At 33.7% G+C, this 17,672-nt stretch overlaps 1 protein-coding gene and 1 long non-coding RNA gene across 2 annotated transcripts in view; one reads left to right on the top strand and one right to left on the bottom strand.

Moving 5' to 3' along the window:
* The window catches only part of LOC129232546 (nucleolar protein dao-5-like), a 44,539-nt gene that overhangs the window by 12,396 nt on the left and 14,471 nt on the right, over positions 1 to 17,672 (bottom strand). The gene's annotated exons all lie outside the window — the stretch shown is intronic.
* Positions 483 to 10,528, top strand: LOC129232545 (uncharacterized). The gene is made up of 3 exons (XR_008581364.1): positions 483 to 547; positions 3,512 to 3,603; positions 9,851 to 10,528. It is a non-coding gene; the product is annotated as an uncharacterized LOC129232545 (long non-coding RNA).

Here is a 17,672-nt window from a genome sequence, read left to right as displayed (position 1 = left end):
TATTGTGGGTCATAATTGTCGACTATTTTAGCTGTGAGGTTGAAACTGCAGAAATTGGCTACACTGTAAAAAATTTCCGTAAATTTAGGGGCATTGGCCATAAAATTATACGGTAAGTGCCCTTCTTCAAGAAAACAGCGCAGTGACCGTAATTGTAGAAAAACTACAGTAAATTTAAGTTGCGTTGACCGTAAAATTACGGGGCAGTCGTCAAGTCCCTTAATCTGTGCAGAATACGGTCATTCCCCGTAATTTGCTAGCTGATAAAGATCACGTGTCGTTGTCACGTGTTTCTACGCAAAGAAGCGGGAAGGAGAAAAGTCAAGATATATGCCTTGTGTTGAACGAATGTTGTCTTTAGATAACCTTTTTAATATGTAATACATGATATACGTCTTACAATATCTGGACCAAATATACGTATTGGAGAGTAGAGACTCTGTCATCCAGGCTCTCATCTAAGTATTGCTCCTAGGCGTCGAAAAAAAAGAAAGAATGTTGTCTTCCCTCGCCATGTGATTCCAATGTCTGGAGTCAAAAATATTAAGTAAGTGTTTTTTTTTCTATACTATTGTTTAAGTGTAATTTTAATCTGCTGTTCTTTTTTTATTAGCTATTTTGATAACAGTAATTTGTGAGCATTGATTGATGGCGAGTACCGAAGCTTCGCTGTAACGTTGAAATTTAGAATTGATATTGATTGTATCAAGACGTACTTACATAATACAATGCATGCAAACGTGATGCAATATAAACGCACAAATGAATATCATATTATGCTCCATGTGTTTTAATTTCCATAGTTTCATTCAAAAATTTCTGCAGTGTTTTTTTAAATTAATGTAATTAATTAAAGATGTTGTGCATGAGGACAAAATGAATTATTTACTAATTCTCTGCATGCTTTATATTCCTGGTTTTAAATAACCATGATCATTGATCAATGACTAATAGGAATTGGTTACATTTTTTAGATTGTTTTTAATGAACTCAAATGTTACATTTAAACCAATGAAATAAAACATAGGTACGTAGTTGAAAATAAATTGCTTTAGGCTACCTATTAACGACAGATTCGTTTTTAGTAGAAAATATAAATAATGACATCATTGTTTTCATTAGTTTCACAGCTAGAAATGTTTAAAACATGTTTCATACATTTTTTTTAATAGCTAAATCTTTAAACAGTTATTCATACAATTATTATAAACCAAAAATAATGTGATGAAACATGTATTTCTTATCAAATTTCAACACTTAATTACTGAATTGTTTCTGGTTCAATGTGCCTAAACTTATAAATTAAATGTAAATTTCCATAATAATACTATGTTTTACTGTAACTTACAACTATTCATAACTTAAAATATAATATTTTGTATAATAATTACTGTAAGAAGAATGTTCACATCATTAACTGCTGTATTGTCTGAATCGCAGCTCTCTATGAAATTGAAGCAGTTTTCAATTTGCTCAATCTGAGCGGACGAGAAGCCATGTCTTTCTAGTAGGCTGTGTTTTCATCATAGAAGTTAAGTATAGGTTTTTTTTTTGGGGGGGGGGAGGAAGTGATTAAAGTAGTGAAATTGTGCTATTGAAATTTACTGTGGGTATGCCTTTTTTAGAGAGTCGTTCATGTGACTTATAATATCAAATAACTTTTTATTGGGGGTTGCATAGCCAGGATTTCATTTCTTTAAGGGTCTAATATACAGAATAGTCGTTCATGTGACTTATAATATCAAATAACTTTTTATTGGGGGTTGCATAGCCAGGATTTCATTTCTTTAAGGGTCTAATATGCAGAATACAGAGTGGTTCAAACGGGGTGACCCCCCTCCCCCATCGTATATTTAGTGTTATGTTCGTTACGCAGTCACTTTACAGTCTTGAAAGTAGTAAAAATCGGCAGAGCACCATCTATGTCGTAACACAGCGGAATTCTGCTCCATGTTATTGCAGATGTTTTGCTGGGTTCGGAGCAGAATTTTAAACGCAATGTTCTAAACGCCAAAATTGAGTGGAATATGGTGCAGAATTCAGCTGTGTTGCAACATGGATCTTGTTCAACTGAAGTTCTTAAGACTTCAAAGTAACTGTTAAGCCCGGCTCTATAAATTTTTGCCCCCTTGCAAAAACTCAGTGGGTCCTCTCCTAGACCAGCAGTGTATATTGTTTACGTAAATAAGTCTCAGTACTAGTTTTTTTTTCTTTTTTTTTTCCCTCAATTTCTTGGATCGTGGATCTCTTAAGGATGTGCCCCCCTCCCCCCCCCCGAACTGCAGGTACTCAGATCGGAGCCTGAACTGTACAGCAAACATTCAACCATAGTAAAATTAAACGAGGGTTACTCCCGCTTTCGGACCACTCTGTGTATTATACAGTGAAGCACAGTTTATACGTTTCTCTTTTATACGTTTTTATCATTTATACGTTTTCAAAATTAGTCACTGCTGAGTCCAATACATAATAACGAAAACCTATTATACTTTTTTTCATTTATACGCTTGTTTCATGCAGTACTTTCAAAAACGTATTAACGGTGCTTACTTGAAGTTTTCTTATATACGACTAATGAGAAATTATGTGTGAAACACAAATATTTTCATTTTTGAATTTTTTTGGTCATTTCAATTAGGGTCTAGATCTATGAACCCTCCCCCTGGTTGTACTACTGTTTTTTGAAGTGTTTCATTCAAATAGTGTTATAATCGAATGTTTGTTGTCAAAGGCACGTTTCAGGTCATTCTTTCGAATGATTTGGTTCTGGTATGAATGTTTTTGACTGGAATGTGTTTTAATCATATTGGCAGGTTTATAGGAGTCATGGTTGCAGGTCCTTGAAGTGGGGGAGGGGCAGTGGTGTATCCACAGAGGGAGCAATTGGGGTGATCCCCCCCCCCCGAATTCACAAACCTAAATTTACCTTTGTAAATTTAAATTTGTAAATTCGAAAAAATTCCGGAAAAAAAGGTCCTCAAACTCTCCCCCTCCCCCCAAACTCATCACAAAAAATCGCCTACAACTGTATTTTTACGACTTGAGTTCCAAAATTTTTTCAGGGGAGAGTCCCTCAACCCCCTCTCTCCATGTCATCAAAGATCGTCAAAAATTTTGAATTTTTGGAGCTTCAATTTCAAAAAAATACTCAGAATCGAAAACGTTTTCGAAAATGTCGTTCATTCAGATTTTACGGGGTTCTTGAATCAGAAAGGAATGGGCCCCGACTGTTGATCCTTCTATTCTGCTTTGTCCTATGTGTGTACAGTTATAAAACTATTTCAATGGTGTAGTTATTTGGTAGTAGGTACTTAATACATTCTAAACTACTGGGCTTATACATTTTTCTTTTTAGTTTTTTTTTTTTTTTTGGTTTTTACGCAGTTGGGTTTTTTGTTTTTATTTAATAATTTTTTATTTAATCTAGGGTTTTTTTATATACATGATGCATAATCATACCCATCATTTTTTATTTTGTTCCATATACTTAGTTGAATTTTCTTTCACCCAGACAATCCTTGCTTTAAAGTTTGATCCAGTTTGCACAATTGGGTGAAAAATAACTTTTGGATCAAAAAGTGTTTCATCAAAATTTATTTAGAGGTATGTATTAATATTTTATTTTAAGAAATGCTTTTCTAAACTCTATTGAGCGACGATCAGTTTCTTTGCTCAGAAACTAACAATTGTAATTTTTCTACTTGTATTCAGTGCTTTTATTTCTGGTCGCTGTTGTATTTAAATGTTATAGATATGGAAAAATAAAATTTTATAATAAATTTAAAAGAATATAAAATGTTAAGTATAATTGTGCCACAGAGTGATGTCAGATGAACTGGACACGAAAACAGAACTCTTCATTTTGTAATCTTAGGTAGTCTATTTGTATTGTATAGGTATGAGAACACGTCCTATTTGTATTGTATTGTATAGGCAGGGCGCCCATATGCAAAGTTGCAAGGGGGGGGGGCTCAAATATTTTCCCTTTGGTTTAGCTATATATTTTCCCCATGGAAACTGATTTCAGGACAGATTAGAGTCATTAAAATTTGACATTTTTAATAACTTTTTACATTTTTGCAAGGAAAAAAGTACTAAAAGCAAGGAAATTCTAATTTCAAGGGGGGGCTCTAGCCCCCCTTGCACCCCTATATGGGCCCCCTTGCCTTATACGTATATAAACTACTGTATTTCGGATTGGCAACATGTGCTACAACCAAGGATACTTGGGCAGCTTTCAACAGTTAAAATCTCAACCCTGGCTGTCCCACTGCATACCCATCCATGCTCGTCATTGGAGGGGGGGGGATTCCCCCCCTCCCTTTCTTCCAAGAAAAAAAGATGAGCATGACTAGGGTATGCACGGGCGCTGCCAGTTAGGAGGTTTTAGGGGCTCAATTCCTCCCAGAATCCTTGGTTTTAACCCCATTGCCGATCCTAATGCCTAACGCATTCACAGTAGTTAAAATGCCGGGCCTGATCCTACTTACGACAAAAGAAGTGCATTAGCCATCTTTTGTGGTACAACTTGAAAATGATGAAAATGTTGATATCAGGGGGTTAGATACTGCTATTTTAGGGCTGGTCATGCTGAAGAATATTTTTAAGGTGCATAAAAAATTCTGAAAATACTTGGGTGTCAATTAAAGCAATAACTTATCCAGAAATAAAGCACCTTGTGGGACATAAACAATACTAATTAATTTTAAAAGCAATGAAAGGAAGTTGTATTCCAGATTTTTACTTTAAAAAATATTAAGTGAATTTTAAAAAAAAAATACTCCAATTGTTTGCAGGTTATTCATTAAGTATATTTGAGCACAAAGTGATTGGATAATAATGTCGGCAGAGAATTATGACCCTCACCTTGTATCCATCGTTGCATGTAAGATGCACAGATTTCCATATTTATTTTGAAAATACAGTCAAACCTTATTAAAACTAACTCCAAGGGACCTTTATAATCTATTGGCCTTCACCTTAGTTTATCTTATCCAAATATCAATCATTAACAATCAAAAGGACAGGGATCACAAATGTAGTTTATCTTAGCAGAAATTCATTTTAAGCGTGTTCAAAATAGTATGATATGTTTGATATTTTGTTTTCCAATTGTGATGTTTGCAATCTAAGAATTATATTAATCATATCAGTAACACTCATTTACTATTGAAAAGAACCAAAAGTAGACTGCTAATAAAATTTACTGTAAGGGTGTCTTTTTTAGGAATGTCCTTCTTTGAGGCACCGTCTTTTAGGGGATGAGCCTCCACTATTGTGGAACAGATACCTTTGTGTTTTTTAAATGATTGTTTCTTTAGTGTTTTAATTAAATAGTGTTATAAAAGAATGTTTGTTGTCGAGAGTTTGGTTATTGATTTCTTTTGGATGATTTGATAGTTCAATTATGTTTTTGAGCGAATATTTTATTAGAATTCTAGTCAAATATTTGACTGAAGACTGAATATTTGGCTAAAAAATGTAATTTTTGTATTTTTATTTTATGGCAATTCAGAATTGAGGATGCTTATCTATTTTCTGTAGATTAATTATTTTGTTTTAAGCATTACATAATATTTTGAATGGTAAAACTTCCGAAATCAAAATGCTGCAAAATTTAATTTCTGAGTGTTTTCTTTGCACGTTATAAATTGCCTTTTTTAAACATTTGTGAGACGAGAAACATTTCACAAATTGATTTTTTCTGCTTAGTGTTTCATACCTAAGAAGTCCAGTGGCACTTTGTGCCTCCTCATTGCAGATTTGAGTTTAATTCCCCGTTGGGCACAGTTGATTCGACCTTTCATCCCATAAGTGGGTCAATAAAATGAGTACCAAGCATGCTTGGAAACTAAACACTGGAGGTTCCACGTTCGGCTGACCACCTTACTAGAACACCTGCCTTTGCACTCCACAGCCCTCTGTCATGAAGATTGATATGGGCACGGTGGGATTGCCTCTAATTTTGCGCCACTGAGTTTAATTTCATACTTATGACTTATAAGCGGTAAAAAAAAAAATGTTTATGTGGCGTAAGATATAAAAGAAAGTGAAAAGCTACGAAACTTAAATGTAACATCTGAATGTTTTCTCTTGCACTAAAATCACCTTAAATGAGTCATTCTTCAAAAAGTAACTTTTCTGTCACATGCCTTTTACAGTAAAAAATTTTAGGAACAATTCATTTAACAATGATTTTTAATTTCATCAAAAATATATCGATTTAAACCTGCCACCAATTTTTGAATAATAAGTTTTATTTTAGTTTATTTTTGGTTCACAACGTGTGAATTTCATTTCCGTGGCATGTCACACACCTTGTGTGGCTGTTTATGTTGCTTAATAACTTAATTAAAAGTATATACTTATTTATTAATTATTCCTTTCACAAGTGCCTCAAATGATAATTGTTTAAGTATATTTAACTTTTTAATATTGTGGTTTAGTTCATTTTAGTAGTATTTTACATGTATTTGAAACTACTAATTAAACCATACTTTAATTAAGAGAACTTAATATTATATTCCCACTAATCATTAAAATAGCTGATTGATTGCACAATTAACAAAACTACTACTTTGATATTAAATTGGCCTCAATTTTTAAATACTAAAAGTTTTTTTTTCTTTTTTAAAAAAAAATTTCTACGAACAAGGGATTATTTTATTTTTTATTTATGCGTAAAATAATTAAAACTTAGCTGGGCCATTGTTTATGGTTACTTCTAGTAGGTAACACTTTCATGTAAGAACGGGAAAAAAAAGGAAACAAAAGGTTTCAAGATTGAAAAATATTTGCATTCAAAAGTTACGTTTTCTGAAGAATTACCCAAATGTGATAATATTAGTAAATAACAGGTTGGAAGTTTGTACTAGAGTACTATACATTCATTGTATAAAAAATTGTTTGCCTACTAATTGTCAACTATTTATGTTATTTACTATTCAATTGATGACTAAATATTAAGGTAATATTAAGCCAAACCAAGTATTCGGTTTTGTGTGCCAAATAGCCATCAGTATACCAAAAATCAACTGCATACTCAATGTATCCCTAATTTAAACGATGAGCTTTTTCAAAGTTGGTGGGTATGCATGTTAAAACCCAGTGTGCATGTGTGGTTGAAAACATTGTCCTACTATTGATTGCAGTAATTTAGTGTAGTTGAGTAGTACTTAGGATGATTACTGAGTACTCGACCCAAGTTCATGCTACTGGGTCAAGTACCGAATATAGATCCTTTTTTAACGATCAACTGACATACACAAGGGAAAATTTTCACTTATTGGAACATCTTTATGGATCTTGAGCATGAAATAAGTTTTCAGTTAAAAAGGAAATCCAAAAAGATTTAAAGTTTAAAATTTAAAACTAGTTTTTTCTGAATGTATGGAGGAAAAAATTGAAATTGATTTAAAAAACTTAATTTTTCCATGACAGTTCTTTCAAGCATTAAAAATTGGTTAGTCATACATTGGTTAGCTTCTTTGTACTTAAAAAATTTTTGACCAATAAATTTGCTGTCTCTTATTTTTGGGGTAAAGGAGTTGAAGATTCCCGGAGTTTCTTTTTCCTTCCAACAATGCAACATGTTTTCTGTCTTTACTTTTCTTTTCGAACTTGGAAAAAAAATACAAATATTAAACCAGTACAAATGCATCCTTTAGGACTGGACTCGGACTCCGATATTATTCCCATAGCGAACAAAAGTGGTTTTATTCAAATATGTTTTATGTTTTTATTTATAAAATTTGTTTAAAAGTTTTATTTATGTATGGGAAAATGAATGAAAATTTATCTAATAAAATAGTTTATTTTTATTTATCCCTTGTGGCCCCCCTTAGCCCCTCTATTAGAAAATCTGCTACCATGCTTATGTATGGGGTCCAAAAGCTTAGATGCTTATGCTCTGATAAAAGGTGTTTTCAATATCTGTTTATCATACTGTAGATGTCCGTCAGGAAATAGCCCAGTATTGGCACTAAAAATGCCAAAATGTTTTTTCCCTGAAATTTCCCCTTATACTTGTACTACAGTTGCAGGTTTCCCCCGAGATCTTTGCAAGACTCCAAAGTGCTTTATGTTTAATTATATCTCTTAATGATCATCATTATTGTTTATGTTTTCAATTGATTTTCTTTCTTTTTTTGAAATTGATGTTCACTAAATATTCATAACCTCATTTTGTTTTCTTTTCAAAACAGACCACATATTTTGAATTGATGTCGGAAAAATGCTTTTCTTTGTCATTCGTTTGATTTGATGAAACAAATTTTTCGATATTTACATGTTTACCAGCTTTTATGCATTAAGCTTAAGATTTATACATTTTAGCAGTTACGATGTCTTTTGATCTGGCCTTAATTTTTTGTTTAATTTTATTATAGCTTATATTTCTATGTATGCATGTGCTTTTTCCTAGGATTCCTGGAAATTATGTAAAAATCCTTTGAACATCATATTAGGGAGGAAAACCTTATGAAACCAGGGAAAGGGGTGAAAAAAAATAGGGTGCTTTAAAATGCTTTATTTTGATTTTCACTATTTAGTAGAGACGTACCGAGTACTCGGTAACTACTCCGTACTCGGCCAATTTGCCGAGTACTCGGTACTCGGCCAAATTCTGATTAGATACTCGGCCAATACCGAGTAGTTGCAAAAAATTGAATATTGTCCAAGACAGATACTAAAATTTATAAAAAAAGAGCAAGCATTATATTCTGCAATCATTTACAATTAAAATTTATAAGTCAAATTTAAATTTTGAGAATAATGAAGTTTGTAATGCTTCAATGGAATAAATCTTTATTTTAATGTCCCCAAAGTTAATAAAACTTATTTATTAAAAATTACGCAAGAAATGTAAGTATAGAAAGTATGGAATTTTTATATCAAAAATGGATTTTTGCTACAAACAAAAATTAGTTATAAAAAATGTAAAAATACCTTTGCTTAAAAAATAAAACAACCTTAAAAGTACAGTGCAGGAACTCTGCAGACACGTGTTTTGGCATTACAAGGAATTCCTTTTTCAATGCACAAAATGGGGGCTCGTAGATTTAAAGGCATCCAACAAAAGTCGTATTTTTTTGTTGAATGTCTTTACATTCTTTAGCTCACATGTTATGCACTGAAAAAGACGTTCCTTGTAACGGGGGGGGGGGGGGCAGAAACACACGGTCTGGAGTGTTCCTGCACATTTGTTTTATCTGCTTTTAAAAATTATTTATGTTTGGCAGATTAGAACTATAATTGATTGGTATACAGTGAAACCCTTCCTAACGGTCACCCCTCTTATGCGGACAATTTTTAATTCCCCAGTTCCAATGCAAATAACATTATTAAACCCCTGTCCTGCGGACACCTCTATATTGCAGAAAAAAAAATTGTCCTGTTAGTGTCCGCATTAGAGGGATTTTATTGTAATTTGTTTTAATTCCAACTTGATTAATCATACCTTTTATTTATTTATTTTTAATTTAAAAAATTATTTTTTTGTAAAATTTTTGACACAAACAAAATTGTATATATATATAATGCGTAATTAAATTTCAGCAGGAATTTAGTTTTAAAAACTATTATATGGACAAGGAGGTTTATACTACTATTCCAATAAGTTCAAAATTCATCACATGTGTGTCAGTGGTTCTTCTTAAAACATAATTGGTACTTGAAACTCTGCCGAGTACTCGGTACTCGGCCGAGTAATAAAAGGCCGAGTACTCGGTACTCGGCTACTCGGCCAAAGTGCTACTCGGTACGTCTCTACTATTTAGTGAGAATGCTGCTCTGCTTTAAATGTGTGAAAAATAAATCATTCTTAATTTTCCTTATGGTGATTTCTTTTTAGGGCAATATTTTGGATAAGTTACTGAACTAAAGGATCCAAAAGGAATAAAGATTTGGAAAAAGTGATTCAACCAAGTTTTGAAAAATTTGACCATAATTTCTCTTCTGAAAAAGTTTATTTGTAATTATGTTGTTATTTAACTTGTAATTAGTGTAAAATAAACCTTTTTGATGTTTTAACTTCTTTGTTTTCATTGTTGACACTTCTGGATATTGTCTCTTCTTATTTCTTATGTAGACATGCTCACATATTGTTTTGGTAATAATTTTTGAGCTAAAATTCTTTCTCTCGATAAAATTGTTTTCGAGATGCTTACCTTTAATGGATACTTATGGTGTTTAAAAATTAATTTATCCACAAGTTTATGCTAGCTAGTAAAAAATGCAGTCTATTTTTGAAGTCGACTGCACAAGTTTTTAATTTATGTATAATTTAATTAATTTATAACTTTTTAAATATGAAGTATAAATATGTTTTTTAATAATTTATATAACTTTTTTGAATGTTCTATGTTCTTTGAATGAACGAGGTTAGCAAACAAGTAAAGGCAATGGACGAACCATTAAAAAAACACTAGTTGCCAATATTGGTAACATGTGTTTTAGCGATGAAACAAATTATTGTGTATGTAAGCATTTTACATAAAATATTAAGTGTTGTATTTTACTATAATCCATACAGTAAAAAAGCTTTACTGGTTTTTTTTTTTTTTTTTCAGTTAAGTTTCCTTTATTTCACGGGATTTTTTCTATATTTCTTTTTATACTTCTCTCTCTTAAACATGCATTCTCATTTTTAGAGATCATTTAATAGAATATTTATAATTCTGGCAACTGGGGTCCTCAAACTGCATTACTAACAGTGTTAGCCTATTTTACGCATTAATTGAATTGTAAAAATGACTTGCATTTTATTGTGTTCTTAAAACTTTTATTTATAACTTGGTTCTTATATGACAATAAACTAAGTTTTAAAGCACCTAATAATTTGTGAGCAGTGACGATAAAGAATGACATTTTTTTATGAACATCATGTTAATTTACAGGAGGCAGTGACCATAGAAAAGTTTTATGAGCATAACGCCAATTTACGGGCAGTGATCCTAGAAAACGAATTATAGCTTTTACGGAAGTAATATCAATTTACGGGCAATAGGCGTAGAGAATAAATTCTAGCTTTTACGGGAGCAATGTCAATTTACGGGCAATAGGACTAGAAAATAAATTTTAGCTTTTACGGGAATAATATCAATTTACGGTCAATGGGCGTAGAAAACAAATTCTAGCTTTTACGGGCACATAGTCAATGTACGGGCAGTGGCCGTAGAAAAAGGAATATAATTTTCACGGGCACATTGTCAATTTACGGTCACTCCCCTTTTATTTTACGGGGAGGAAATTACGGGCAAACCTATTATTTTTACGGTCATGAAAGATTACGGGCAGAATATTATTTTTACGGGCAGTGACCGGACCATTTTCTGCCGGTCACTGACCGTATTCTAACGGTGAAATTTCTTAGAGTGTACGTCTGATCTGCAATATTGCGGCCCGATTGCAACAGCTTACCTGAACAGTGTGAACCGCCGCTTCGCCATGTTCTTCGAATTGAACACAGTGGAAGGGAAAATTGCAACTATTCCAGCTCTTTCTTATCCAAAATTTTAAAAAAGTATGGTAGCCTTGTGTCAATGATCGATTTGAAGAGTTGCTAAATTTGAAGTGTCTTATATACGAATACTTGGCGAGTATTAAATATCAAGATAAAGATCAAGTTCAAAAGTAGAAAATGCACCTACCTGTCAGAAGGGAAGGGTCAAGAACTCCAAACTGCATAATTGAGGATCACAACACTTTATTACACAGATGACACAGAACAACTACATACACAAAAGAAGAATCGGAACGCATCTGCTCGCTCGTCAGAGCTGCAATCGTATCCTTTTTTTCGCGGTTCAGGCACAGTTACAGTTAGTCTCAACAAACTCCCCCTCCCGAATGACCCGGGGGTTCATTCCTAACTTACAACAACAAATCACAAATTACCATCAGTTATGTAATTCAAAATAACATCCAAGAACAAAATATTAATAAAAGAAATGATAAATTCAAACATCAATAACATTCTTTAGCAAATAATCACTCATCAAGTTCTAAGTTATATAACAATTGAACAGGTTTTAATTACTGAATTTTGAGTTTTTATTTTACAAGAACGTACTTTACCATCCCTGCCAGGAAATACCTCCACAATTTTTCCCAATTTCTAAAAATGCCTGGGAAGTTTTTCATCATGAACTAAAACCACATCCTCAGCTTTAAATTCTTTAATTTTACCTGTTGGTGAAACACAATGAGCATATTTTAACAGTAAAATATATTCTTTAGCCCATTTATACCAAAACACATTTAGTATTCTTTCCCGAAAGTTAAATTTTCTAATCAAAATTTTCCTGTTCGACAAGTTAGAATCAAAATCAAGCCTGGCAGGTGGTAAACTACTCACTCTACGCCCTAAAATCATGTGGGATGGAGTTAAGGGTTCAGGTTCGTTTACACTAGAAAATACATAGGTAAGAGGCCGAGAATTAAGCACTCCTTCTCTTTCAATCAAAAGTGTCTCCAGTTCTTCACGAGATAGTGTTGTCCTACCAACAGTCTTTCTTACAGCAAGTTTGACTAACCGAATAAGTCTTTCGTAGAAGCCGCCCCACCAAGCTGCTCGCTCGACTATAAACTGCCAGTGGATTTTATGTTTAGCGTAGAAAGCTTTAACCATAGGATGGCTAATGACATTCCACAGATTTTTGAGCTCAAGTTCACTTCGCTTGAAGGTTTTTGCATTGTCAGTCACAATTGTAGAACACAATCCACGACGGCTAATGAAACGCCGAAGCGCCAAAAGAAAAGTTTCGGTAGTCAAGCTGTTGACGAGTTCCAAATGCAGAGCTCGAGTCACACCACACGTAAACAAAACTATGCAGTGCTTTTCGTCGCTGTTCTTTATGTAGAGAGGTCCTCCGAAGTCGATCCCTACAGTGGCAAACACATCTGATTGCTCAACGCGAACAGTCGGTAATGGTGCAGTAATTTGAACACCAGATGACGAATTGAATCTTTTACATCACACACTTTTTCAAGATATTTTTCAGTCTGCCTCCCTTTAATGAGCCAGAATTGCTCTCGGATTTCTAAGAGAGTTTCATTAACTCCACCGTGAGACACTTTATTATGCGAATCTCGAACTAATAATTTCACAAAGTGATGCTTGGCCGGTAACAGAACAGGATGCTTTTGTACATATATAAACTTAGAATTTTGTAGTCGTCCCCCAACCCGTAATTGCTCATCTTCATCGAGGAACGGGATGAATTCTAAAATTGATGACGTCTTACATAAGGGTTTATTTTGTTTCAAACAAGCGACTTCTTCAGCAAAAACATCTCTCTGCGCAGCTTTAATCCAATATTTTTCGGCACCATTTAATTCTTCTGCAGTTAATTCGCCGCTTCGCTTGTTTGAACCCTTTCGGATGTTGTAGACAAAACGAAGTACCCAACCGGTAACACGTAGTAGTTTTCTTAAGCTGCAATATTTTGTCAAGTCGATTATTGCGGTTGTATTTGCTTCAATTTCACAAGCAAAAGCAATTACTTGTTCACTACGTCGCCGTCATCACAACTTTTGTCTGGAGAAAAATTGCAGTTCGTAGTTTTTGGCCAATTACTTTCCGCCATGCGAAGCCACTCAGGGCCATGGATCCAAGTTTCATCACTTATGATCTTCTCGACTGAAACTCCACGCGAAACGTAATCTGCGACGTTATCTCTGCTGCTACAGTGATGCCAGTCTCTTGGATCAGTGTTTGATTGGATTTCAATTATTCTATTCGATACGAATTGCTTGTACTTTGAAGCTTTTCCCTTTATCCAATGCAGGGTAATTAAAGAATCGCTCCAAAGGTAAACTTTCGAAACTGGGGAATTGAAACTATTTTTTAAATAATTCAAAATTCTTGAGCCTAAAACTGCACCCAAAAGTTCCAGTCGAGGTAGGGTTAACTTCTTGAGGGGAGCAGCTCGACTTTTAGCAGTTATGAAGCTTGTGGATAAGTTTCCATCCTTACTCAAATAACGAAAATACGCAACTGCCCCAAATGCTTTGGGGCTTGCATCACAAAAGATATGGATCTGCAAGTCTTTCGCTTCATCCACGGGATACGAAAAGTACTTTCTGTCGATGGTGAAATCTTTTAAAAGATAAACTTGAGCACACCAAGCTTTCCATTTTTTCGTTAACTCACTAGGTAATTCCTCATCCCATCCTAAGCCACTTTCCCAAATTTCTTGCAACAAACATTTTATAATTAAAACAAACGGGGATACAAAACCTACGGGGTCAAAGATTTTCGCGGCCGTTTGCAGAACACATCGCTTTGAATTCTTTAAATTTTTTATTATGTCAAGTAATGGTTGCACATCTAATTTGAATGTATCACTTTCTAAATTCCAGATTAGGCCTAGAACTTTTAAAGGACGCTCCCCTAATTTATCGGTTTCCTCTATCTCAATACCATTGTCGTTCCATAATTTTCTTAAGTCCGCCGAATTAGTTTTAAACTTATGTAATTTCATATTTGCGTCTTTAAGAATCTCTACCGCGCCTTTAGATAGATCGAATGCCTTACCAACGGACTCTGATGAACCTGCGAACAGGTCATCTACATAAAGGGAAGAATTTAGCAATTCGTAAGCTTCCTTCTCTACCTCTTTGTACTTTCGTATATGGTACTTAATCGTAGCAGCCAATATAAATGAACTGCTCATAACGCCGAAGGACACACGAGCCATACGTAATATTCTGTAAGACTTAAGAGTCCCCTTCTTTCGGAAACCAAAAAAATCTTAAATAATCTCTATCTTCCTCAGCTATACCGATGGTTAAAAATGCACCCTGAATATCACTACAAAAAGCATGTTCGTATTAGCGAAACCTCAAAATCACATCAAGAATCCGAGGATTCAAAGCAGGCCCAGAGTACAGACAGTCATTCAAAGATTTTTGATTTGCACCCTTTGACGATGCGTCAAAAACCATACGCACTTTCGTGGTTTCTTTATCGGTTTGCACTACCGCAGAATGGGGCATGTAATAAGAATTCATTTCAAAATCTGAAGGACATTCTTCGACAATATTCCCTTTTAGCTGGTCCTCAACAATATTGATATACTCATTATACAGCCAATCATTTTCTTTCATTTTAACCTTTAAAGTATCAAATCTTCGTTTCGCTATCTCCCAATTATTATGCAATTCACTTGGCTTTTCTCCCCAAAATAATTTTGTTTCATACATCCCGTTTTTAAACTTTAAGTTTTTCTCAAAATCCGAAATGAAATCTTTATCGCAATCCGACAAACCCTTTTCGATATCATGAATTCCCATGGATTCTAAATTCCAAAATTGGGTCAAATTTTTATTCAAATCGGACCAACATTCAACTTTAAAAATTGAGGTGGTTTGTTTATAACTTGCTTCTACCGGAGATATTCTACCTTGAATTACTGTACCAAAAATGGTATCAATTGCAAACAAAGTTTTTGTTATCTTCTCCTTTTTTCCTAAATGAATTTGCCAAAAATATTGCGCGCCTATCAAAAGGGAAATTTCACTTTCATTTGATTCATTTATGCTAGACATTTCAATGCCTTTAGCAATAAGCGCCTGTTTTAATTTATTGGTCGAAGTTCTAAATAGCGTACCAGAAATGATATCGCTGAGCAAAGCTTCTATGCATATTTTCTTTTAAGGGTCACGAGCATTGCTAATAGTTAATTGCACAACATCATATTTCTTACACATCGGTTCTCTCGAACCAAATGTATACACCAATAAATCTTCCTGTCTTATTACTGGCAATTTTAATTCAATTGCTAAATCCCTTTTCAAAAAACACTTTTGTGAAGCGTTGTCAAGCAATAAATTTATTTCCCTCTTATATGATTCATGCTCTAAAAGGACATTGCAAGTTTCCAATAATACTTCATCACAGCTAGAAGTGTTTACATTCGAGCAGGAAATGATCTTATTAGAAGGAATTTCAGATTCGCTTGTTTTGACTGCCGCCGAGCCAGAGGCGCCAGTGCCCGGGGAGGGCCAAACTACTTTATTCCCTTCACAAATTAATTCCGAATGGCGTTTTTTACACCTACTACAAACCTTTTTTGCTTTACAAGTTCGAAATATATGACCACGAGATAAGCAAAGATAACAAAGGCCATTTTTTCTTAATGATAATTTCCTATTTTCGATAGATAACGGACTGAGCTACCCTTAGTTTTGAGGGCTGGTACACCTGTTGGTACTGCACCAGTAAGGAATAAATGGTGTTACAGAATAAATAGTTTTATTATGAGGCTGTGCGAGTTGAACTTTGATGTATTAGTTTTATGGGTTATTTTTACGAGTTTGAAAATTTCAAAAAAATATGCACTTTTTAAGTATGGAAATAACTTTGTTTACCTACGCTAACTGAGCAGAATTAGTTTTAATTCGTTTCACAATTCATCTCGACTATATACCTGTGTCTGATTTAGGCAAATTCATTTGCATCCAACTAATTAAGTTGAACTTATTTATTCATAAGTTTGAGAAATTGCAAATATGTTCCACACTTGGGACACTGTTCCAAGTTAAGGCATTAAACCATAAAGAGTATAGATAGAATATTGAGGAAAAAACTATAATTGTATTAATAAATATGTCTGGATACAAAATATTATATATTCAGTGATATTTTGACGACAATAAATGTGCCATACCATAACAGGACAGAACAGTTGTGATTGTTTAAAAAAAATTGAACTATTCATGAACAAAAGACGTTTCGTCAAAAAAAAAAAAAAAATACATTTGTTACTTCTACTAATGAAAATGAGTCGAAGTATACATCAGGCAAATTTATTTGAAGTGAATTTAGCGTTACTATAAAGGAATGAAAAGGAATGTGAAATTATGTGAAATAAGGAACATTAAAAGCTAAAAATAAGCTGTGCTAATAATTATTCGGGTTCATCCATTGCTTCTATGTTTCCAAGAGGGGAAAGCAGAAATATTAGATTCAAAAGAATTAAGAAGGGAGGGGAGACCTTCGATGTTTTCAGAGGCAAGTGTACATTCTGAAATCATTGAAAATCACAAGATCATATTATTTTTATCAAATTATTTTTTTTCTTTATTGAGTTGTAAAATAAACTTCTTTAAAATGATAGTTGGTGTCCCAAACTATTATCTTTTGCTGAATACACGAAGGAAAGATCAAAATAAGTGTCCCAAGTTAGTGAAGGAGGTCCGTAACTTGGGACAATGCATTTGCTTTATTTTTAAAGGGACAAATCTACACAATTATACCTTGTCTTGAAGGGAAGTAGTAAGGCACATCCTGACAATAGAAATACTTCGTTCGAATGGAAAACGTATGATTAATATGCTACTAGAGATAAAAGTTCAAAACTGTCCCAAGTATGAGCACTCGACTAGACGAAAAATTAGCGGAAATTTCTAGCGTTTATGACCATGAAATCATGATTTTTAACTATTTATGGACTTCTAAAACCTGGCTATAGTCGTATTCGACTTGGGGCTCCAAATAGTAGGAAGTTCATTTTCGGGTTTAACGCCAATATACGTCCAAAAACTCGCTAACACCCAAAACTCGAACTGCAGCGAGGTACAGACAAACATTTATTTATATTGGCCTTTTAAATTGAATTTTTCAGTGAATCCAAGTGAGAATCCAAACAGATCGTATTCATAGATATGAA

The sequence above is a fragment of the Uloborus diversus genome, unplaced genomic scaffold, assembly GCF_026930045.1.
Source record: "Uloborus diversus isolate 005 unplaced genomic scaffold, Udiv.v.3.1 scaffold_126, whole genome shotgun sequence".
NCBI classification, from domain to species: Eukaryota; Metazoa; Arthropoda; class Arachnida; order Araneae; family Uloboridae; genus Uloborus; species Uloborus diversus.
The sequence above is the reverse complement of the archived record's forward strand: the minus strand, read 5'-3'. Positions and strand labels throughout refer to the sequence as shown.